We start from the raw sequence: 26,220 nt of genomic DNA on the forward strand, positions 1-26,220 counted from the left end.
AGGGGAAGAGAGGGTTGATTGACAGATGGAGCCAGGTAGGGTGAGGAGAGGTTAAAGGTAGAGACAAAGGCTGGAAGATGATATGAAACCAGATAAGGAAGCTGGAACCAGATGTGGGAGGGGACAAATAAGGAAGAGGAAACTCAGGAGGATGGTTGTGTACAGCTAATGGGTAGATGAAATGGGAAAATTGAACAAAGAGTGAGGGAACTGAGATAGAATGATAGACTCATGGAGTCACAGGGTCACACAGAGCAGAAACAGGTCATTCAGCCCAACTGCTCTATGCCAATCAAGAAACTCAACTTTGTCCTCTATTTTGCCCATATTTCTCTAAACCTTTCCTATCCATGTACTCATCTATAGTCTTTTATATGTTGGCAAAGGACTTGCCTCAGCCACTTCTTCTGGCAGCTCATTCCACAAATGGACCAGTAGGAATGGAAAGGAGCACAGAGAGACTGGGTTCTGGGATATACCCAGTGGGCCAGCCAATAAACAAAGAAAGAGAGAAGCTGAGCCAATATGATGACACATAAAAATAACTAGTTCTCACACAAATAAATAATGGGAGTTACCCAAGGTTGGAGGGTAGATGAGCTTTAGTTTATTGTCCCACTAAAAAGATGTACTTGGCAGTGTTGCAAGTTGTACCATGATTCTACCCGTTGGCTACTCACTGTGCCTTTTGGTTGCCAGATCGAACTGTTCGATCTGTTCTGAACCTATCCATTGTAACATGATGGTAGTAATGCACAAAACCCTGGACACTGCCCTCAGTATGAAGATGTGCTCTGATAACCAATAAATCAGCAGATTTTTCACTCATTTTTAAATAAATATATATATTCTGGTTGAAATTCATTAGCACTTTTCCAAACAAATTATATTCTATGTGGACCTTTATCAAATGTGTTCCTGTAGTCCATTGGGGTAATATCTATCAGCATTAACTTTCACCATCACCATATATTTTAAAAATATATTAGTCAGACATGATTTATTCTTAACAAACCACACTGATTCTTTTTGATCATTTCAAATTTATCCAAGTGCTCAACTATTCTGTTTCTAATGACAAACTCTATTAGCATCTCCAAAAATGAAGTCTGATTGACACATCTTCAGTTACCTGGTTTATCTCTCCACCCCTTCTGAAATAATGGACTGACATTAGCAATTTTCCAATCTTAAACATACCTCTCAAAATGAGTGTTTTAAAAGATTATGACTGACATAACTGCAATTATCTCACATTTTTTAATATCCTAGGATGGAAACTATCAGGTCCAATTTAAACCATTATATCTTCAATTATTTTTAACTAACATTAAATCTGATAAGATTCACCCCCTGGTTTATATTTAGTTTCATCTATATCACTGGTACACCGTCCTGGCTGTGTCACGAAGACAGATAGAATCCACTTTACAGGTCTGTCAGTACTTTTATTGCTGGTTAGAATAGCAAATCTGTCTCATGTAGTTAGTCCATATTTTTTGCAGCTATTATTTTCAACATATCAAGTTTTATATGCATCAGAATAAGCTTCTGTTTGTATCAAACATAAGATTGTAAGTAAATCTGTGATTACAATTGAATATGAAGACATCTTTCAAAGTTGTATACTGCATATATTCTGTGATGATGAATGTACTTTGAAACTTCGATACCAATTAAAACTTCCCATAGTAAGAAAATGCAATTTTACCATTATTTTACAAATACAATATTGAATTTTCATAACACCAAGATATCCCATGATGTTTTACAACCTGTGAAGTATATTTCCTTTAAAAATATGTGCAACAATCAATTTGTGCTTAATATATATCTACATCCCATATAACATAAGCTACAATGTGGAAATGTTCCTCTTAGCCACACTGATTGAGGAATAAATATCCAAGACACAATAGGTAACTACACAATCAAGACTCATAGAATCAGAATCAGAGTCACTTTTATTATCACTGTCTTATATGATTTGATTTTTTTTGGTTTTTCCAACAGCAGTGCCACGCAAACTCATAACATTACCATAAATTACAAAATAAATACATAGTGATTAAATTAATAATAATTCATTCTTTTGCTGCAATCTGTGAGCCAGATTCACGCATTGAAGTCTTGTCTGCAGATAGCACTTGTAATATTGCAGGCTTCCCTCTGTGGAGTTTGTGGTGAAGACTTGAGATTGGACTCAAGCCCACCAATCCAAGGGTGTGAGTGATACCAACAGAAAAGTAACTGATATGTTAATCCACTCCATATTCCTGAACTTAATTTACTTCTGGTTCAGTCCAGTGCAATGTCTACCACCTTGCATCATTTTGTAACAGGCTGCTGTCGCGTCTTTTGGTAGACAACTGCTAGGGGGTGATAAATATGAGTACAGAGACTACCAGTAGAGGTAGCTGACAAGTAAGGAAGGTGACAATAAGAAGTATTAGGGTCAAGATGACTGGCAGAAGGAACCAGGATGTGTAGATGGAACCCCAGAGGGGAAGAGGAATGGAAATTAGTCTTAAGGGCTAAAGGGATGTGAAGGAATGGAGACATAAATAGGAGGGCTGGTGCAGGATTGGAAGGAAGGAGAGAGAGAATAGTGAAACCAGAGGTGGTTGTGGGGAGGAAGGGAGGGTAGTAAATGACGGTAGGAAACCGGAGGTGAGATAAACTTTCAAAGTTGGCATTACAGACTACCCAAGTGGAATACGCTGTGCTGTACTTCTAGCTTGTGTAAGGCAGTGGTTCCCAAAGTGGGAGATATCATGCTCCTGGGGTTGATGGGATAAAGGGGGCCATGTAGTGGGGAGCTCAATCGCAAGATGTGCAACTGAGGGATTACAGGCTTAACTTAAGAAATGATTATTTATTACAAGCGTTCGGTCCTTGGTGTCTCATAATTTATTACAGTGACCATGTAATCAGCTCATCTCTTGCTAATCCACTGTTCCCTTAGACTTTGCTCTAAGTGTGTTATAGTTGTTAAAAAGCAATCCATCACTTCTGTATTTGGCAAGTCATGAGAAATCTGGACTGAAGTAATCATGTTATTTCCAGGTCTGGCCCATTCATTATTACCATTCACTACTGTAGTACAGCGTTAGCTAGTATGATTCCCATATTCTAATCATGTGGTGACCCAATTCCTGTGAATTTGCGTATGGCATTTAATAGGGTGAAGTTGAGAATCCGCTCCTTTGAATGTCTTGGCTGCATTTCTCCAGCTTATGGCCTGTTTTATGTACATTCAGGCAGAGAATCAGGTTTTGCCTGAGCTGTTATGATGTTGTAACTTACACATTTATTGATTGCAGCGCTTGAGCATGGACTTAAGTGGAAGTGACTGTGGTCAATTAAGTCATAACAAACATGGTAGAAGCAGACCATATGAAAAAGAGGTGGAGCCAATATAATGTGGTGTATCTGAAATCTAGATTTATACCAGCACAAAGCAACCAAATCAGTCAACGTGTCTGTTATGTGAAAAGGTGTTTTAAAATAAGGCAATGAAACTGTCCATGCTTCTTGAAAATTGAAGAGAATACATTCTGATTAAGCAAATTTGGCTTATTTTCAGTCACTTGGGGAAAACTTTCAGAAATGAAAAACACTTCAAAACATGTTTGCCAGCATTTCCCACCAGTGATGGTTTGTGTGTCTCATACAACATTTCATTGTTTATTGCTGTATCTGGAAAGCCAATTGGAGAACAATTGATTCTGCCAGCAGTAGGGGAGCTCTGAGTATGGTTTTGTATAAGTTACCAGACCTAATACCACTCAGCAACAACACTGGTTAAAGACGGAAAGATGAAATGCCTAACCATGTTGAAGACACGTTATGCAACATACTTAGGACAACAGAACTTGCTCTGCAGATAAATGAGTCAACTTTGCCAGGCAATGAATCTTTGCTTCTTGGTTATGTTTACTTCATAAAAGATGAAAACATGATTCAAGAGTTATTATTTGCAATTGGACTTGAAATAGATATGAAGAGAGAGTCAATATTTTGGGTTCTTGAGATTCTATTCAAAAACAAAGTTTTTGATCAGCCTATTGGCTCAGGGTGTCTGACACTCTGAGGGAGGAGTTGTAAAGTTTGATGGCCACAGGCAGGAATGACTTCCTATGACGCTCAGTGTTGCATCTCGGTGGAATGAGTCTCTGGCTGAATGTACTCCTGTGCCTAACCAGTACATTATGGAGTGGATGGGAGACATTGTCCAAGATGGCATGCAACTTGGACAGCATCCTCTTTTCAGACACCACCGTCAGAGAGTCCAGTTCCACCCCCACAACATCACTGGCCTTACGAATGAGTTTGTTGATTCTGTTGGTGTCTGCTACCCTCAGCCTGCTGCCCCAGCACACAACAGCAAACATGGTAGCAGTTGAAGGAAAAAGAAAAATTATCTGATGATGGTCTTCAAGTATACTATGTCTATCTGGATGAACCTCATAAAGTTCCCTCAATCCAAATTCCAGCTTGGGTAATAAATCCATTCCTGAACATCTGTAATGAAGAATTAATGGGAAGGATGGAAGAATACTGATCTCAATACAAAATAACTTTGAGCTGATGATGAAGTTTAAAAAAATATATCAAGACTTATGGTTGCAGAAAGGATTCTCTGAATACCATCCTGCATTATGGAAAAAGGTTAAGATCTTCTTTATTGTCTTTCTAACACCATATTTAGTGGAGCGTGGTTTCAGTGCAGTCGCTCAACTTCTTTCAAAGCAATGAAACAGACTGCAAATTACTGAGACTCCCTCTGAGTGACATTCAGCCTGATGTTGAGAAGCTGATACTGTATCACTACACCAAGCCCATCCTTCTCATTGAAAGGTGAAAAAGCAATGAAGTAGTAAATAGTTAGATTATTAATGGACGCTCTAAAATTGTTGATGAAAATTATTTTGACTGAAATTAAATAAAGAAAAAATTTTATTTTGTAGACTTAAATAGAATTGATTTTTTTTTTGCAATTATTTGTCGCTGCTTTGAATTTGTAATTCTTGTTTTCTTTCACTGTGCATCATAAATCACAAGTTTTTTATTGCTTTTATGTAATGACTGGAAAGAAAGAGGGGAGTGCTTAGGATGTGGTCTGGGAGCCAAGGGGGCGGTAGCCCCTGTAAGTTCAGGATCTCTGGTGTAATGGAGGAGGTTAAGGATGGACAGTTAAGTATGTGAATTCTAATGACAGTGCAGACAAAGTACAGATTCACTGTGATTTGGTTGTCTACTGTAATCTATTTATATGATATTGTTTAAAAGTCTCCTTGGGGTAGTGACAACAATACGGTAGAATTCCAAATGCAGTTTTAGGATGAGTACCATAGATTCATAACCAGTGGCCTCAATTTTAATCAACAATTATCATGATCAGAGGGAACACAGAAACTGGTCCTTTGTCCCAACTGGAAGGTGGACTGTAGAAACAAGAGACAGGTCAGCAGATGCACAGTGACAGATGATCATATAGTTGGTCTCAGCAAAAATCTTCCCAATCAAGAAGAGGAATTGCATGAGACAAAGGTGAAGTCCATGGTTAACAAGGGAAATGACATTACATTGAATAAGGTTAAATTGGGAAATAGGGTTTACAAATTGTCAAGGGAAAGCAGCAGAACAGAGACTGCAAAGATTTCAGTATCCAGCAGCAGAAGACTAAAACGCTCATAGGAAGGGAGGTAATTAATTTTGAGAGAAACATGCAAGTATAAAAAAATGGACAGTAGAAATTTATGTGGACATGTAATTAGGGAGAAGACATTTAAGACAAATGTTGAAAGAACAAGTCTAGTTAAGTAATACTGTAGCAAGAAACAAGAAATGCTATGTATTGGTCTTCACTTCTGGAAGACTTGGATAGTATCCATAAGGTATCAGTCAGGAAAAATTCAAATAATAACTCATATAATACTGCAGAAATCAGCTCTTGGCCTCTAATTGTTAATGTTAATGACTTAAAGGAAGGAACAATAAATAAGGTTTCCATTTTTCACCAGCATTACTAGCCAAGAGCATGACGGTTTAAGGACGTACTGATTCTTCATAAGTCAGTAAATTGAGTGAGTGGTGAAAAGACATGTAAATTGGGATTAATGTACAGAAATCTAAGGTCATGCACTTCAGGAAGAAAAATTAATAGGCAGATTATTATCTTAAATACAAGAGATAACCTGTTTTCGCATTACGAAGAGGATTTTCGCTTAAAAAAATTCTCATATAAATTAATGGTTCTTCGCTTTACACCATTTTGACTTAAGAAAGGTTTCATAGGAATGCTCTATCTTTGTAAATGGGGGTGACACCTGTACCAGAAATCTTGAGCAACACACACAAAATGCTGCAACAACTCAACAAGCCAGGTAGCGCCTATGGAAGTGAATCCTGAAAAATCAACTGTTCACTCCTCGTGAAAATTGTTATCTTTTCAGCAACAATACTATGAAATAAATAATAATGGAGAAAAAACTGTGAATTACAGTAAGGACATATTAAATAGTTAAATTAAATAAGTAGTGCAAAAATAGAAATCAAAAAATGGTGACTTAGTGTTCATGGGTTCAATGTCCATTCGGAAACCTGATGGCAGAGGAGAAGAAGCAGTTCCTAATTCATTGAATGTGTGCCTTCAGACTCCTGTACTTCCTTCCTGATGGTAGCAATGAGCAAAGGACATGTCCTGGGTGGTGGAAGGGTCCTTAAAGATGGATGACACCTTCTTGAGGCATTACTCCTTGAAAATGCCCTAGATACTACGGAGGCTAGTGTCTATGATGGAGTTGACTGAGCTCACATGTCAATGAAGAACTTACTTGAAGCAGCCCCACAGACACAACACATTAGGGACCTATCACATTAAGCATTAGAGCACAAAGCATTATCCCTCTCCATTTTGGAGAAAGCAGGGGATATTTAACTTAGTGTGAAACTCATGTGCAACAGAATGGGAATGGTGATGATGGAATGGAATCAAAGACATTTACTGTTACGTATTCAAACATTCATCTAGGTGATTGTGCAAATAGGAGATTGGTAAGAAGGAAAAATAGAGTAGAATATGGGCTATGCTTCATTCTCCTCCTGTTCCACAGAGCTGATTGTGAGGTAGAAACTCCACAGATCAGGGTCAATATCCAGGAAAGAGCGAAAATAATATTTTAACAAGAAAACAAGCTTTGTTTTAGCACCTGGCACTTGTATAAGCTGGAGGCATCCACTTCTGTGATTTTTTTTTCCTCGCACAGATTGTTTATTATCTGAAAACCAACAATCAAAATATCTGCTGAGTTTCCTTTGAATGTTTAAAATTTTATATTGTTGGGAGGTGAGGCAGTGAGTTGGGTTTAGGAAAAAAAGCAATAAATGTCAAATCTTGAAAAGAAGCAAAATAATTCCTGCTACTTTGTTCTGAACACTTCAATATACTTCTCGAGGCAAATATTGGCCACAAATTAGAGATATACAGAATGAAAGTACACAAGTTATGAGAGGTATTGTAAGGGTAAATGCAAGCAGGCTTTTTAAACTAAAGTTGGGTAGGACTGCAAACCAGAGATCATAGGTTAAGAGTGAAAGGTGAAAAGATTAAGGGGAACATGAGGAGACACATCTTCACTCAGAGGGCTATGAGAGTGTGAATCAGCTGCCAGCACACGTGGTAAATGCAAGCTCATTTTCAATGTTTAAGATAAGTTTGGATATGTACATGGATGGTAGGGATATGGAGGGCTATGGTCCCAGTGCAGGTTGAAAAAGTGGGCAGTTTAAGTGGTTCAACATAGGCTCAATGGAACAAAGGGCCTGTTTCTGCGCTGTTCTTTTCTATGACTCTATATAATTATTTGAAGCAAAATCTGTTGGCCTCCAAAGGACCTCAATAAGTGTATGACATATTTTCAAAGGAATAAAATAAAGAGAAAGAAGCAGATAAATTTTATTACATTGCAATGCAGCTTTGGTGTCCCTAAATTTATATCTGCTTATCTGCAGTATCCCTGAAAAGGGGAGACAATTGAAACATAAACACTACTATGTTCATGCCTCAGTCACTTTATGGTGAATGAAAATTAATTATAGTACCTCCATTTAACTGTATAACAATAAGCAATGAGATGTGCATTAAATCAAGTTCAATTCTTTCTCCGTTTATATTGTTACTCATTTAACATTCAGGTCTCTTTTGATTAAACTATATTTCTGTTATTCCATGGGAACATCTCACTTTAATTCTAAATTAATAAAAATATAACACAAAATATAAAAATATTCTAATAAACGATCATCTTCAATTATCAACAATACAATGCATCTAAACAGATATATATATTGTGTATGAACAGTCTTTTTCCCATTGTCTTAAATAAACAGATAACTCAAATAATTGTAACCTGGAGTCTGTTGAATATAATCTTATTATTGTTAAAGTGCACTTATGTATTCACCCTGTAATGCTAAAACAGATGCCTGTGCCTTTAAGAGAAAATGGAGAAGTAATTTTGCATAGGTGGAGTAAAATGAAGAATTGTCATAGTCTAGGAAGGACAATGTTCGAATGCTTTTCCCAGGTTTGGAGAGGAAAAGTGAATAATATTTGATAATATCCATATAAATTCACTTACACTTGTTTGTAAATCTAGGATATCAATAACTTCACGTGTTTTACATGTGGGTACTTTAGATTTTTGCGAGTAAATTGATCAGTGCTGAATAGTGTGATTGTGAAATTCCTTAAATGGCCTACTAGGTTAGACTTTTTAGTAATTCAAATACAAGGCAAAATAATATAAGTATTATAATATTATATTATATATAATATAAATATTATATCTCCTTTATCATTATATGACCAAATGTGAATGTAATAATGTAATGTGAAAGTGTTAATCTCTGTTCACGTAGCGTGAGCGAGGAGAACTCATTTCAATGCCTAGCCTGTATGTGTTTCGATTAAGCACGTGTGTACCAAATGTGAGTATATCTCTTAGTTAAGATGACATATATTTGCTCATATTTTTGATGTGTATAAGGTACAGGGTTGGTAGGATTCTAACATAGATTTATTGCTTTTTTTTAAGAATTTCCAATACCGTATTGGTTTTCTATATATTTTTAGTTATTTTCATACTGCATAGGTATCAAGGGTGTCCAAAATTAAACAGTTTGTAATAGCGGGAACTATTTTTCAAAATGTGTCGCTTTTTATTTTGATACCCTCTTTCTGCAGTAAAACATCTAAAACAGATAAAGGAATTTAAGACCTGAAAAAGTATTTGTTGTCCTGCGTGTGTATTTTTTCCCAGGCTACAAAATAATTATACAAAACTTCATGGGAAAAAAGATACTTACAAAGAACAAAGAACAATACAGCACCATACAGGCCCTTTGGCCCACAATGTTATGCTGACCCTTAAAACCCCCCCCCATATAACCCTACACCTTAAGTTCCTCCATATACCTGTCTAGAAGTCTCTTAAACTTCACTAGTGTATCTGCCTCCACCACTGACTCAGGCAGTGCATTCCACACACCAACCACTCTCTGAGTAAAAAACCTTCCTCTAATGTCCTCCTGGAACTTTCCTTTCCTTACCTTAAAGCCAAGTCCTCTTGTATTGAGCAGTGGTGCCCTGGGGAAGAGGTGCTGGCTGTCCACTCTATCTATTCCTCTTAATACCTTGAATACCTCTATCATGTCTCCTCTCATCCTCCTTCTCTCCAGAGAGTAAAGCCCTAGCTTCTTTAATCTCTGATCATAATCCATACTCTCAAAACCAGGCAGCATCCTGGTAAATCTCCTCTGTACCCTTTCCAATGCTTCCACATCCTTCCTATACTGAGGTGACCAGAACTGGACCAGACAGAGTCTTATAGAGCTGCATCATTACCCTGCAACTCTTAAGCTCTATCCCTCGACTTATGAAAGCTAACAGTGCATAAACTTTCTTACTTCCCCTATCTACCTGTGAGGCAACTTTCAGGGATCTGTGGACATGTACCGCCAGAGCGCTCTGCTCCTCCACACTACCAAGTACCCTGCCATTTACTTTGTACACTGCCTTGGAGTTTGTCCTTCCAGAGTATACCACCTCACACGTCTCTGGGTTCAACTCCATCTGCCACTTCTCAGCCCACTTCTGCATCCTATCAATGTCTCTCTGCAATCTTCGATAATCCTCAACACTATCCACAACACCACCAACCTTTGTGTCATCTGCAAACTTGCCCATCCACGCTTCTAACCCTACATCCAGGTCGTTAATAAAAATCACAAAAAGTAGAGGTCCCAGAACCGATCCTTGTGGGATACCACTAGTCACAACCCTCCAATCCGAATGTACTCCCTCCACCACAACCCTCTGTTTTCTGCAGGCAAGCCAATTCTGAATCCACCAGGCCAAACTTCCCTGGATCCCATGCCTTCTGACTTTCTGAATAAGCCTACCATGTGGTACCTTGTCAAATGCCTTACAAAATTTGTAAAAGTTTGTAATAGCGGGAACTATTTTTTAAAATTTGTCACTTTTTATTTTGATACCCTCTTTCTGCAGTAAAACATGTAAAACAGATAAAGGAATTTAAGACCTTTAAAAAAGTATTTAAGACCTTTAAAAAAGTATTTGTTGTCCTGCGTGTGTATTTTTATTTTTATTTTGTATTTTTATTCAAATGTCAAATTCATGTAGATCATATCCACTGCACTACCCTCATCTATATGCCTGGTCACTTCCTCAAAGAACTCTATCAGGCTTGTTAGACACGATCTGTCCTTCACAAAGCCATACTGACTGTCCCTGATCAGACCATAATTCTCTAAATGTCCATAGATTCTATCCCTAAGAATCTTTTCCAACAGCTTTCCCACCACAGACGTAAGGCTCACTGGTTTATATTTACCTGGACTATCCCTACTACATTTTTTGAACAAGGGGACAACATTTGCTTCCCTCCAATCCTCCGGTACCGTTCCTGTGGACAACGAGGACATAAAGGTCCTAGCCAAAGGTTCAGCAATCTCTTGCTTTGCCTTGTGGAGCAGCCTGGGGAATATTCTGTCAGGCCCCGGGGACTTATCCATACTAATGTATTTTAACAACTCCAACAACTCCTCTCCCTTAATATCAACATGCTCCAAAGCATCAACCTCACTCATATTGTCCTCACCTTCATCAAGTTCTCTCTCTTTGGTGAATACCAATGAGAAGCATTCATTGAGGACCTCGCTCACTTCCACAGCCTCCAGGCACACCTTCCCACCCTTATCTCTAATCAGTCTGATCTTCACTCCTGTCAACCTTTTGTTCTTCAACATAATTGAAGAATGCCTTGGGGTTTTCCTTTACCCTACTCGCCAAGGCCTTCTCATGCCCCCTTCTTGCTCTCCTCAGCCCCTTCTTAAGCTCCTTTCTTGCTAACCTATATTCCTCAATAGACTCATCTGATCTTTGCTTCCTAAACCTTATGTATGCTGCCTTCTTCCATCTGACTAGATTCTCCACCTCACCTGTCACCCATGGTTCCTTCGCCCTACCGTTCTTCCTCACTGGGACAAATTTATCCCTAACACAAAAATACAGCTGCAGATGCTGTGGATCAAAGAATACGTACACAATGCTGGAAGAATTCAGCAGGTCAGGCAGCATCCGTGAGAAAAGAGTAGCCAATGTTTCGAGTCGAGACCCTTCATTAGGAATGGGGGGAAGAGAGGGCCGAAGCCCAGTAATAGAGATAGTGGTGGGGGAAGGGCTAGAGGTGCCAGGTGGAGAACCAATCAGAGGAAGGATAAAGGGGGGAGGGGATAAGCATGAAAGAACTGTAGAGATAAAGGAGCAGAAAGTTGAAAGGGGAGAGAAGCAGAGAGGGACCTGGGATAGGGGAAGGGGGAGGGGGAGGGTATTACCAGAAATTGGAGAATTCAATGTTCATACCACCAGGCTGGAGGCTACCCAAACGGTAGATGAGGTGTTGCTCCTCCAACCTGAGTTTGGCCTCATCATGGCAGTAGAGGAGGCCATGTATGGACATATCTAGATGGGAATGAGAGGCAGAGTTGAAGTGGGTGGCAAATAGGAGATCCTGTCTATTGTGACGGATGGAGAGGAGGTGCTCGACGAAGCAGTCCCCCAATCTGTGTCGGGTCTCGCCGATGTAGAGGAGGCCACACTGGGAGACCAGATGCAATAGACATCTCCAGCAGACTCACAGGTGAAGTGTTGCCTCACCTGGAAGGACTGTCTGGAGCCCGGAACGGTGGTAAGGGGGGAGGTGTGGGGACAGGTGTAGCATTTCCGCTTACAGGGATAAGTGTCAGGTGGGAGTTCTGTGGGGAGGGACGTGTGGACCAGGTAGTCATGGAAGGAATGATCCCTGCGAAAAGCTGAGAGGGGTAGGGAGAGAAAGATGTGCTGGGTGGCAGGGTCCTGATGAAGATGGCAGAAGTTGCAGAGGATAATATGTTGGATCCGGAGGCTGGTGGGGTGATAGGTGAGGTCAAGGGGAACCCTATCCCTGTTGTGGTGACGGGAGGATGGGTTAAGGGCTGAAGTGCGGGAGGTGGAGGAGATGCAGGTGAGGGCATCATTGATGACGCCAGAAGGGAAACCATGATCCTGAAAGAAAGAGGACATTTGAGAAGTCCTGGAACAGAAAGCCTCATCCTGGGAGCAGATGCGGTGGAGACGGAGTAACTGGGAATAAGGAATGGCATTTTTGCATTGGGCAGGGTGGGAAGAGGTAAAATCAAGATAGTTATGGGAGTCAATGAGTTTGTAGAAGATGTCAGTGGATAGTCTGTCTCCAGCGATGGAGACCGAGAGATCAAAAAAGGGGAGAGAAGTGTCCGAGATGGACCAAGTGAATTTAAGGGCTGGATGAAAGTTAGAAGCAAAGTTGATGAAATTGACGAGCTCAGCATGGGTGCAGGAAGCAGCACCAATGTAGTCATCGATGTAGCGGAGGAAAAGTTGGGGAGTGGTTCCAGTATAGATTATATGAATAATCATCTTCCGTAATTACTTTCTTCAGTTCTGCTGGGAACTTTTTGGTAGCTTCAGTATCAGCCAAAGCACTCTCTCCAGTAAACTTTAAGCTATGAAGCTGCCTTCACCTCGGAAACCGATCAAACCACCCATGACTACCTTTAAATTCCACTTTCGCAACACCTTCATCACCATCGTCCAGAGCTTTCTGTTTCAGTTTATTGAGAAGATTGACTGATTTCTCCATAAGTATAAACTAACTTAATGGAACACCACACTTTGTAGACTTTCCATTTTATCCATTATTGGATGCCAACCAAGAAGGACCACTTTGCTACGAGCAGAACCATCGGCAGCTTTCAAGATTCTTTCTCTCTGCGTATAAATAGTGCAAATGGTTCAACGCGCAGACAATGTCCTTACTTCGTTCACCACGATCAAAGCGCATAATTATGTCTAGTTTTACTCTAAGTGTAACACCCTTATGAGCCCTTTTAGGCTTCTCGGATACCTGAGATCTCACCGTGCTAACGGATGCACAAAATAAATCGACATAAAGCACAGATGCTCATAGGCACTTGTTTAAAATATGGCGGCTGGAAAGCAGTTCCGGGGGAGGAGCTTGGCTGCCTTTTCTCGTAACAGTGAAAACACCTTATGTTGGCGTAAAGAGGTAACTAATGTAGGTCTTTCATAACAGCAAGGTGTGGTAAAGCGAACGTTCGAAAAACAGGGGTCACCTGTATGCTATGTATCAGCAGTGTACCAGGACAACACAAGAATATCCTCATGGACAACAATGAAACTAATAAAACATGAACAACAACACACACAAAATGCTGGTAGAACACAGCAGGCCAGGCAGCATCTATAGGGAGAAGCGCTGTCGACGTTTCAGGCCAAGACCCTTCGTCAGGACTAACCAAAAGGAAAGAGAGTAAGAGATTTGAAAGTAGTGGGGGGAGGGGGAAATGCGAAATTATAGGGGAAGACCGGAGGGTGTGGGATGAAGCTAAGGGCTGGAAAGGTGATTGGATAAAGTGATACAGAGCTGGAGAAGGGAAAGGATCATGGGACAGGAGGCCTCGGGAGAAAGAAAGGAGACGGGGTGGACACCAGAGGGAGATGGAGAACAGGCAAACAACTAAATATGTCAGGGTTGGGGTAAGAAGGGGAGGAGGGGCATTAATGGGAGTTAGAGAAGTCAATGTTCATGCCATCAGGTTGGAGGCTACCCAGCCAGTATATAAGGTGTTGTTCCTCCAACCTGAGTTTGGATTCATTTTGACAATGGAGGAGGCCATGGATAGACATATCAGAATAGGAATGGGACATGGAATTAAAATGTGTAGCCACTGGGAGATCCTGCTTTTTCTGGCGGACCGAGCATAGGTGTTTAGCGAAACGGTCTCCCAGTCTGCGTCGGGTCTCACCAATATATAAAAGGCCACACCAGGAGCACCAGATGCAGTATACCACACCAGTCAACTCACAGGTGAAGTGTGGCCTCACCTGGAAGGAATGTCTGGGGCCCTGAATGGTGGTGAGGGAGGAAGTGCAAGGGCAGGTGTAACACTTGTTCCGTTTACAAGGATAAGTGCCAGGAGGGAGATAGATGGGAAGGGATGGGGGAGGGGGGATGAGAGGACAAGAGAGTTGCGTAGGGAGTGATCCCTGCGAAAAGCAGAAAGAGGGGGGAGGGGAAAATGTGCTTGGTAGTGGGATCCCGTTGGAGGTGGCGGATGTTATGGATAATTATACGTTGGATCTGGAGGCTGGTGGGGTGGTAGTTAAGGACAAGGGGAACCCTATCCCGAGTGGGGTGGCGGGTGGATGGGGTGAGGGCAGATGTGTGGGAAATGGGAGAGATGCGTTTCAGAGCAGAGTTGATGGTGGACGAAGGGAAGCCCCTTAGTTTAAAAAAGGAAGACATCTCCTTCGTCCTGGAATGAAAAGCCTCATCCTGAGAGCAGATGCGGCAGAGAAGGAGGAATTGTGAGAAGGGAATAGCATTTTTGCAAGAGACAGAGTGGGAAGAGGAATAGTCCAGGTAGCTGTGAGAGTCTGTAGGCTTATAGTAGATATCAGTAGATAGGCCATCTCCAGAGATGGAGACAGAAAGATCAAGAAAGGGGAGGGAGGTGTCAGAAATGGACCATGTAAATTTGAGGGCAGGGTGAAAGTTGGAGGCAAAGTTAATGAAGTCGACAAGCTCAGCATGCATTCAGGAGGCAGCGCCAATGCAGTTGTCAATGTAGCAAAGGAAAAGAGGGGGATGGATACCCGTATAGACTTGGACCATGGACTGTTCCACAAAGCCAACAAAAAGGCAGGCATAACTGGGACCCATGCGGGTGCCCATGGCTACACCCTTGGTTTGGAGGAAGTGGGAGGAGCCAATGGAGAAATTGTTGAAAGTAAGAACTAATTCTGCTAGACGGAGGAGAATGGTGTTAGAGGGGAATTGGTTTGGTCTGGAATCCAAAAAAAACAAAGAGCTTCGAGACCATCTCGGTGGGAGATGGAGGTATATAGGGACAGGACGTCCACGGTGAAAATAAGACGGTGGGGGCCAGGGAACTTAAAATCTTTGAAAAAATTCAAAGCATGAGAAGTGTCATGAACATAGGTGGGAAGAGATTGAACAAAGGGGAATAAGACAGTGTCAAGGTATGCAGAAATGAGTTCAGTGGGGCAGGAGCAAGCTGAGACAATAGGTCTACCTAGACAGGCAGGTTTGTGGATCTTGGGTAGGAGGTAGAAACAGGAAGTGCGGGGTGTGGGAACTATGAGGTTGGTAAAACATGAACTTCACTGGCGGGAGAGGCTACCAGACTCTGTCTGAACCACAGCAGAGTCAATGAAGCTTTGACAAGCAGTGTGCAGCAGGAAGCATTGTGGATGTTATGACTAAGCAGCTAGCAAACAGTATGTTAAATATCTCAGAATCCTTCCAGATAGAGTCTTGAGAGAGCTTCAAGAACTTTATGCAATCTTGCTATGTTCATCTAATAGTTGAGGTTCCAAGTCTGGATTCTATAGAATTTCAATTAGTGGGTGAGCTTATCAAGATTATCCTAAGTGACTCTTCATGTTATTTTCCTGATGTTTGAGGTTTATTGGCCTTTTACAGGAACAATACCAACATATGCCTTATTCAAGCAACAATATGTTTGAATCATAGTTGGCTCTATCCTAATACTAACTCTGCCAAGGACAGTCCTAAGCTCAGCTGAAAAGGAGGAGGGTTGGGCATGGAGTTAGCAATCTCATCTTGTAAAATCTCAGAGCAACTGAAATGCCAACGGAACCTCCAAAGTCCTCATCCCTGGAAGAGGAAGGATCTTTGAAGACGGGCTACAGCTAGGAACAACTTGAAACATTGGCCCAGCACAGAGGACTCTGGTAATCAATCTGCTGCTGGCAGCCTATGTCCCAGATGTATGATAGGTTAAGAAGAAGAATATCCTAATACAAAACTTATTTGCTGAGGTTCATCTTGGGTACCTGGTGGGACAGAGTTTCTGTTGATTGATTAATGTGCAAAGGATGATTATTTTGTGATTATGAACTGTTATATGTCATTGAATGTACGTGGTCCCTCCGAATTATCCCAAACAGTCATTTACTTGGAAATGCAGTGAATTTCTACGAACAGGTGTGGAAGTTTCAAGTTTAGAAGCAATCAGTAATCCATCTGCAAGTTGCAACCAAAATGATTTCTACTTTAGATTTTTTATCAGCTTTATGCTGAAATACCCTATGAGTAAAATCTACAGGCTGCTGTGTAATCAGACAATGTTAAAACTATACTTCCTTAAAATAAGTGTTCTGCGATAAGTATTCTGTTCAATGGTGACCTGCTGAAGTTTGATTAGTATAACAAGACTTTGCTTATCAAAAAAAAACTAAACATTGTAATAGGCCTAGTCCATCATATCTGAATAACCCAATAATGTATAATTGAAAAGAGCTTTAAAAATTTACAGAATCATTTACTGGTTATTTTGGAGTATAGAAGTCAATTTCTGAATAAATTAAAATGAGCCTATTAGTGCCTTTGCTCCCAAAAGAATCAGTTTACATTTAAGAGACTTTTCAAAAGCTCATTAACGGACAGAAATAGAAGAAACTCACAAGAACAATTGAGTTGATGAAACAGGTGGCGTGTAGGTAGGGAATGGTCTAGCCAGTGCGATTTTGAGTAAAGTTGTTCTCCAGAGAAATTTTAACATGTAAATAAGGAAACATGAGACAGTGAAAAAAATTTGTGTGTGATATTCCTGATGTTTTCCTTGCGTTTGGCTGAGTCTCTAGCAATAAACAACACAGCTAGATAAAAGTCTAGAATGAAAGGTATTTCTTGCAGAACAGGTTCAACAAAAATCTTTGAATGCAAAACAACACACAGAAAATGATGGAGGAACTCAACATGTCAGGCAGCATCCATGGAAATGAATAAACAGTTGATGTTTTGGGCTGAGACTTTTCTTCATTACTGAGAAAGAAGGGGGAGATATTGGGATAAAAAGGCAGGGGAAAGGGAAGGAGACTAGCTGGAAGGTGACCGGTGGAGCCAAGTAGGTGGGAAAGCTCGAGGGCTGGAGAGGATGGGATCTAATAGGAGAAGGCAGTGGAACATAGGCCAAAGGAGGAAGGAGGGGACTCAACAGGAAATGATAGGCATGTGAGAAGAGGCAAAAGGCCAGTGTGCAGAATAGGGGAGTGAGGTTTTGGGGGGATTTTTTTATTGGAAGGAGAAATCAATATTCATGCCATCAGACAGAATATAAGATGTTCATCCACTCTGTGGGTGGCATCCTCTTAGCACAATAAGATGCCATGGACCGACATGTTGGAATGGGAATGAGAATCAGAATTAAAAAGTTCAGCCACAAGGAAGTACCCCTTGTGGATGGAGAGGAGGTGCTTGATGAAGTGGTCCCTTGACTTTGATTGGAATGATTGCCAAAGCATCTTTCCACTCTGGAAAAATATGTACTTTTCTGCCCACGATGGCTATCCATGATAGTCACTAGGAATGTGGCAGCATTTTCTTGTCGTGACTTTTTTTCTGAGCTCAAGCAACTCATTGACCATTGTTTGTGAGGTGCATGCGTTTGTAGCTATAAACACCCTGTTCATGCTGTTTCTTCTTCTATTGGTCTATTCTCTAAGTTTCTGCTTGATGGACGGGTAACCAGCTGCACCACTGTAGTACAAAACTTTTTCTGATGTGTTGTGCATTTCCATTCAAGTTTAAAGTACATTTATTACCAGAATATGTATAAATTAAACAACCTTGAGATTAGTCTCCTTACAGGCAGCCGCAAAATAAGAAACCCGAAAGAGGACATTTTCAAAAACAGACTAACAAGCAAACACTCAAGGTGAAGAGAGAACAAGAAAACAACACAAATAGTGCCAAGCAATTAAAACAAGCAAAAGCATTCAGAACGAAAGAGAGTCCATAGAAATGAAGAGCCTGGTGCAGGCCCATGGCCTTAACTTCAGTTCTTCGTACAGCAGAGCAAGATGGAGCTCGCAGACACAGAACCCAGAGCAGGCCACAGCCTCAGTCGCTGTGCCGCAGAGAGCAGAGTAAATGTTATAGAGCAGTGAGTAGAATGAACTCCCAACACCTGACCTTTTCAATCTTCCAGCCTGGTGTTTAAATTGTTCAAACATCAAGTTCTTCCCCGCACTAGGACTTGGCCAGCCTTTTCGATTTGCTCTGGGCCAGGGTCCTGTCACCATGTTTCAGCCCATATACAACCTTTCCAAATTGGCTGGCACTTAGCTCAATCCAACCTTGCTCTCAATTTAGAGGGAGGTTCTTTCACTCCCACGTTCTTCTGCTTCATATGCTCCAACTCCATCTCAAACATGCCTTGACCTCACTTCAATTTTGCATCGCAGTTGCTTGCCTTGACCCTCGAGTCAGTCCCACCTTTGCAAATCTCTTCATTGTTTGTGGTGCTCTTTTATCATAATTTTCCACAGAAAGAGTGTTATTAATAAAATATCTAGTTGTATTTCTTGCTTTATGAACCACAAGTAATCTGTCACCCATCTTCAGTAACACCATCTTAAGCCAGAAGCTTAATCAAGTTACAAGAGTAAATCTTCAGAAGTAAGATACTTAAGTAAGAAGTAGATACAACCTGTAGCTGCTATATTGTGCACACCTCCTGACATGCAAATTGGTTGTATTCCTGCAACTGATCTTGAGACAGTTCAATTGAGTGTCAGGCTGTTTTCTCAACTTCAGACTCTGATGTCAGACACCCAGCCTCAATACTCAGGAATCAGCGAGTTGCCCTGATGCCTTGGATCGCAGGGTCTGGATCATTATTAACCTACCCACAATGCACAGAATAACTACTGGCATTCTGTGTTCATTTACCTGTGCCCTCAATTAAATCTCTGAACCAAACACAAGATGTCACAGCTGTGACTTCACTTGGCTGTCATAATCTATTTGCTCACACATTTTAAAGTGTTGTGTTGGAACTTCAACATGAATGCCCATGGACTCTGAGTAAGCAAGGTAGGGAGATATTAGAGGGCAGAACCACTACATACTTAATGTGCATAATTAAAGATGAGTTATACCTATTGATGTCTTTGAGGATTCATACCAAGAGATGGCTTTGATTAGATATGGCATGTGATTTATCTTAGCACACATTCAATAAAGGGACTTCTAGAGGCAGTGACCGAAAAGCTAAGTTAGTAAAAGCAGAATGTTGTTATAAGCTGATGTTTTGTGTTTATGATAGTTAAAGATAATGCCATCCAATTAACTTATGGTGTTCTGCTTCAATTACTTTCTTTATTCGAAATCCTGATACTAATTTTCCTGTGAATCAATTATGAGGATAAAAATTTAATATAGGGGTATAAATTGACTTATTATAGAATGTAACGTAAGCTATAATAATGCCATCTCAGCATGATGATGAAAGAAATATTTTTAAAATCATTGTGCATATTTGGTGCAGAACATTTTAATGCACTTAAGGATCAAATGCTACTCAGCTATGAGATTTCTCAGCAGAGTGGGTTAGTGAGATAATATTAACACTGTCCAATGTGGTAATCAGATAATTAACTGAAGTGAAATCCAGGCATAGCTTTGAGATTACTTCAAGGCAGCAGAAAATTTGCCTATCAATTAGTCATTACTCCGATCATGTATTAATTCAGAAAGTACTTTCCTGAAGTCCAATATTACACTCAACAAGGATAGGAATTAGCCACTCACCCTTCAAGCTTTCCCTGCATTTTGAGGTTCTAAGAGAAGGCAGAGCAGCAGAAGGAAGATCATTACTATGCTGCCTTATGAAACTGGATCCTGGACTTCCTAACAGATCGCCGGCAGATGGTGAGAGTGGGCTCCCTCACCTTTGCCCCTCTCACCCTCAACACAGGTGCCCCTCAGGGCTGTGTACTATGCCCCATCCTTTACTCCCTGTATTCCCATGACTTTGTTGCCACTCACAGCTCCAATCTGCTAATTACACACTACACTGATCAGTCTAATCTCTGTAGGCTATCTCATATGATTTGAGAAGAAGTCATCACTCTGACACAGTGGTGTCAAGAAAACAAGCCTCTATAGCCCCTATTGACATCAATGGATCTGGGATTGAGAGGGTGAACAACTTTAAGGTTGTCGGTATAAACATCACTGAGGATCTCACATAGTCTGTACATACTGGCTGTGTGGTGAAAAAGGCACAACAGCACCTCTTTCTCCTGAGGAGGTTAAAGAAGTTTAGTGTGGGCCCCCAAATCCTAAGAACTTTCTATAGGGCCACGATGGAGAGCATCCTGACTGGCTGCAACACTGCCTGGTATGGGAACTGTACTTCCCTTAATTGCAAGACTCTGAAGAGTGGTGTGGACAGCCCAGCACATCTGTAGTTGTGAACTTCCCACTATTCGGGACATTTACAAAATCAGGTGTGTAAAAAGGGCCCAGAGGATCACTGGGGACCTGAGTCACCCCAACCACAAACTGTTCCAGCTGCTACCATCTAGGAAATGGTACTGCAACATAAACACCAGGACCAACAGGCTCCAGCACAGCTTCTTCTACCAGGCAATCAGACTGCTTAATTCATGCTGGAACAACTATATTTCTATCTTATATTGATTGCTCCATTGTACATACTATTTATTATAACTTACTATCAATTGCACATTGAACATTTAGACGGAGATGTAATGCAAAGATTTTTACTCCTCATGTATGTGAAGGATGTAAGAAATAAAGTCAATTCAATTCATTTCAATTTTGATGTTCTAAGAGGAAGGAGGCAAAGAAGCAGAAAGAAACTTAAAAGATACCATTACTGTGCTTGTCCCCATACTTCTGACTTCCATTTGATCATGGCCAAATAACACCTGAAAGTTAAAATTCTCACAACACACATAAAATGCTGGTGGAATGCAGCAGGCCAGGCAGCATCTATAGGGAGAAGCACTGTCGACGTTTCGGGCCAAGACCCTAAATTTCTCACTTTGCCAAAATCTTGCTTGGTCTGGGTTTTTCTTTGTAATCTTATTGACCTTGTAGGGTAATCTAATTAGAGGAAACTTGCTGAATTCACAGCCACCAACATTCGCTTTAAGAGGTGGGTCTGATGTGAATACCTAATTACGTAAAGTACTTTTACCGCTCTTTGTGCTCAGTTTTTTAGAGTTCGATGAATGAGTTGTTACGGTTTTTTTCTTAAATATAAGATGCCTCACATTGTTTTAGTTGCAAAAACCTACAACCGACTTCAAAAATCTTCTTATTAACCCTTCAAGATCTCTGTGGGCTAAGTTCCCTTTTACCTCCAATTTCCATTGAAGACATTGCCATTGGCTGTGTCAGCCTCACACACCAACATTTTATCTGATCCTCTTTCCTCAGTTAAATCACTTTAAAATTCACTATGTCCTTTAGTGACTTCAAATTCTGCACTATATCACTCCTGTGGTGTTCCACAACACCTTACCTTACTGTCAGGTGTACTGACACATTAGAAATGATATAAAAATAAAATTGTTGTAAAATAGCAACCTTTCCTAACGAATTTAAGACAGCAGAGAGGAAGCATTCTTTTATGTGCTATATAGTGTTGCTAAATTGTAAGCAAGTCTGTCCATCCCTTTGAGCCTTCTCAATATATTCTATTTTTATTTCAGCTTTCCAGTATCTCCAGCTTTGAAGCTTTTAATCACATTCATTTACCTGATATTACAGAATACTCTAAAATGTAATATATATCAGCTGAGTCTGAAGACTGCAGTACCAGTGAAGAGTATGGTCAAGGGAGGTAGAGGATCATTTACAGAACTGCTTTGAATTAATAGACTGGACCATATTCAGGAATTCATCTTTGGTTTTGAATTGATATGCCAAGGCCTCATCAGCTTCATTATCAAGACCTCTGGATGATTATATACCAAGCTTTCCCAAATCTGAAGCCCTGGATGAGCTAGGAGATTCATGGTCTGCTGAGAGCTAGATCTGTGACATTCAAGACTGGCAATCCAGAATCCTACAAAATAATTCCAGACACAATGTATGGAAGATCATTGTGAGAATGAAAAATGCAATTCCATATGAAGTTAGAGACACGTTGAAAGCATGATAGCTGTGCCAGAATTTCATGACATTACTTCTTAGAAGCAAAACCTAACAGCATAAACGGTAATGGTGGCTCAGCCCATCATGAACTCAACACGTCTTGTGGACACTTTGAAAGGGAGAACAATTCCACATTGTGTGAATTACCACAGTATCTGGTGATCCTGTGATCTCTGTCCTGGAGGTTGATGTCACATCATTCTTCAAGAGGATTAACCTTTGCAAGGCCAGGTACTTGACTTGTAGACACGTCAAGTTCTGCAGATGCAGGAAATTCAAAGCAAAATGGTGGAGAACCTCAGCAGGTCAGGCCGATTCTATGGAACTGAATGGATGGTCAATGATAGAGCAGAGACCCTTTGTCAGGACCCAACATGTGCATGAAAACTTGCTAACCAACTGCTTTGAGATGTTCAAGGACATCTTCAACCTCTCACTGCTGCAGTCAGAGGTTCCCGCCTGCTTCAAAAAGATAACAATCATACAGGTGCCTAAGAAGAGCAGGGTGAGCTGCTCAACAACTGTTGTTCAGTAACACTTATTTCTACAGTGATAACATGCTTTCAGAGTTGCTGTGGCTAGAATTATCTCCTTCTTGATCAAAGGCATGGACATGCTGCAATATGCCTAATTGCACAACAGGTCTACAGCAGACATTGTCACTGGCTCTTTTCTCTGCTTTGAAGCATCCAGACAACAGCAAAACATAAGTTAGGCTGCTGTTTATTGATTACAGCTCGGCTTTCAATACCATCACTACCTCAGTATTCATCAGTAAACTTATAAACTTTATTTGTGGAGTGCAGTTAGATTTAAAATAAAATGGATCTGCCAGAACTTGCTGCAAAGCTTGAAATCATAGGAATAGTCACTTGTGGAGGGTAATGCCTAATTTAATCAGAGAGTTGCTCCTGTGGACTTTTTGCAGAGCTTGAGATCACAGCAACTGTTAGTTCTGGAGTGCAGCGCCAAATTTAACAAGTGAACTGGACCTGTCAGGAATTTCGACAAAGCTAGAGATCATTTTGACTGTTAGGCACTTGGCAAGGGGGCAATAAAAATAAGTTAGGCTCAAGTGGAGCAGCCATTTTGGGAGTGGCCATTGTGTGAATGGACAGAGGTAGGTGGGAAACAGAGGCTTTGGTGACAAACGCTGGGTTGAGTTTACTGTCATGTTTCTCTCTCTATCCTTTTCAGTGCCTAATAGAGTAGTGAGAATAAATCCTAAGTCTGCGAAGGGTTTCTTATGCAAGATGAAGGAGATCAGGAAGCTCTCTGGGCTCTCTGATTGCTACATCTGTGAGAAGTGCATGTGGGTGTAGGTCTTCATAGTCCATGTTAGGGAACTGGAGCTAGAGCTGAGTAACCTTCAACTTGCTTGGGAGAATGAGGAAGTGATAGTTAAGAGCTACAGGGATGTCGTCACACCTGTGTTGCAGGAGGCAGTTAGCTGTGTAACTGTCAGGAGAGAGAAAGGGAATAGACAGATAATGCAGAGCACCCATGTGGCTGTTCCCCTAACTAACAAGTATACCACTTTGTTTACTGTTTACTCTTTTCCACAGATGCAGCCTGGTCTGCTAAGTTCCTTCAGCATTTTGTGTGTGTTGCCCAAACCACGTGAGGGTTTGTGGTAGGTGAATCAATAGCTAGTGGAATAAAAAGGAAACGCTGAGGACATGAAATAGACTCCTGAATGGTATGTTTCCTCTTAGCTACCCAGGGACATCACAGATTGGGTCCACAGCGTTCTTAAGAGGGAGAGTGAGCAGCCAGAATTCATGGTGCATATCGGGATCAATGACAGAAGTAGGAAAATGTGTGAACTCCTTAAGAGAGAATATAGAGATTCAGATTCAGACTTATTTATCACATGTTTATTGAAACCATAGAGTGAAATGTGTCATTTGTATTTGCAACCAACACAATCAACGACATGCTGGGGGCAGCCTTATGTACTGTATCACCACATATTCTGGGGCCAACAGCATGCCAATGATTCTCAATAGAACAACATAGAACACAACAAAACAGAATATTCCAAGCAATAAAACAGCAACAGCAAAACAAACACCGTTCTTCCCTCTCACTCACTTGCCCAAACATGCAGATACACAGTCTGCTAACCCCAGGACAGGCTGTCTTCGGCCTTCAGTGTATTCATTGATTCACATATATTTAGCCTTTGACTTCCCCAGCAGCCAGCAGACTCACAGGGATTAACAGACATGAGGCTCCAGCAATCAGGTCTCAACTTCTGCACTTCACATTGAACTTTAGCCTTTGACTTTGTCTTCTGATTGACCTTCAGAAAGAGGTAGGAAGCTGAAAAATAGGATCTTAAGGTAGTAATCTTTGGATACCACCCTGTGCCACGTGCTGATGAGGGTACGAATACATTGATATAGTAGTTCAATCTGTGGCTCAAGAATTTGTGGAGGGTACAGAATTTCAGATTTATGGATGATTAGGGTCAGTTCTGGGGAAAATACGACCTGCACAAAATGGATAGGTTACACCTGAACTTGAAGGGGACCAATATCCTTGCAGGCTAGAGATGTTGGATAGCAGTTAAAATAGTTTGTCAGAGGGTTGTTGCAGATGGAAAATATTCTGCCTGGAGGTTGGTGACCATTGGTTTTCCACAGGGATCTATTCTGGATCTCAGCTTTCTGTGAATATTATAATTGACATAGATGACTAAGTGAAAGGGCAGCTTAGTAAGTATCTAGATGATAAGAATGTTGGTGGTATTGTGGATAGTGTAAAATGTTCTCATAGATTACAGTGAGACATTGATAGAACATGGAGCTAGTTTGAAGTGGCAGATGGAGTTCAGTCCAGAAAAACATGAAAGAGATACACTTGGGTATTCAGAATGCAGAGTTAGTGGCAGGATTCTTAGCGGTGTGGAGGAACAGAGAGATCTTGAGGCCTTAACCTCACACAGAAGTTGATTGGGTGGTTACAAAGGCAACTGAAGTTTAAACTTTCATTAGTCAGGAGGATTGAATTCAGGTGCGATGAAGTAATGTTGCAGCACTATAAAATTCTGGTTAGTTGATACTTGGTGTATTGTGTTCAGCTCTGGTCTCTATTATAGGAAAGCTGTGGAAGCTTTAGAGAGAGCTCAGATGAGATTTACCAGGATGCTGCCTGGAGTGGAGAGCATATTCTATGTGGATAGGCTGAGCAAGCTAGGACCTTTCTCTTTGGAGCAAAGAAGGTTAAGACTTGACTTGATATGGGTGTATAAGGTAAAAGGCATATATGCAGTGGATAGCCAGATGTTGGAATGGCTAATACAAGAGAGCATAATTTTAAGGTCACAAACAAGAGAAAGTCTGCAGAAGCTGGAAATCAAAGCAACACACACAAAATGCTGGAGGAACTCAGCAGGGCAGACAACATCGAGGGAAAAGAGTAAACAGTCGACATTTCGACCAAGACCCTTAATGAGGACTCATGAAGAGCCCTGATTAAAGGTCTCGGCCCAAAACTTTGACAGTGTTTAATTTTAAGGTGATTAGGGGAAAGTATAGGAGGAATGTTAGTGGGAGTTCTTTTAAACAGA

This window comes from Hypanus sabinus, chromosome 5, assembly GCF_030144855.1.
Source record: "Hypanus sabinus isolate sHypSab1 chromosome 5, sHypSab1.hap1, whole genome shotgun sequence".
Taxonomy (NCBI): Eukaryota; Metazoa; Chordata; class Chondrichthyes; order Myliobatiformes; family Dasyatidae; genus Hypanus; species Hypanus sabinus.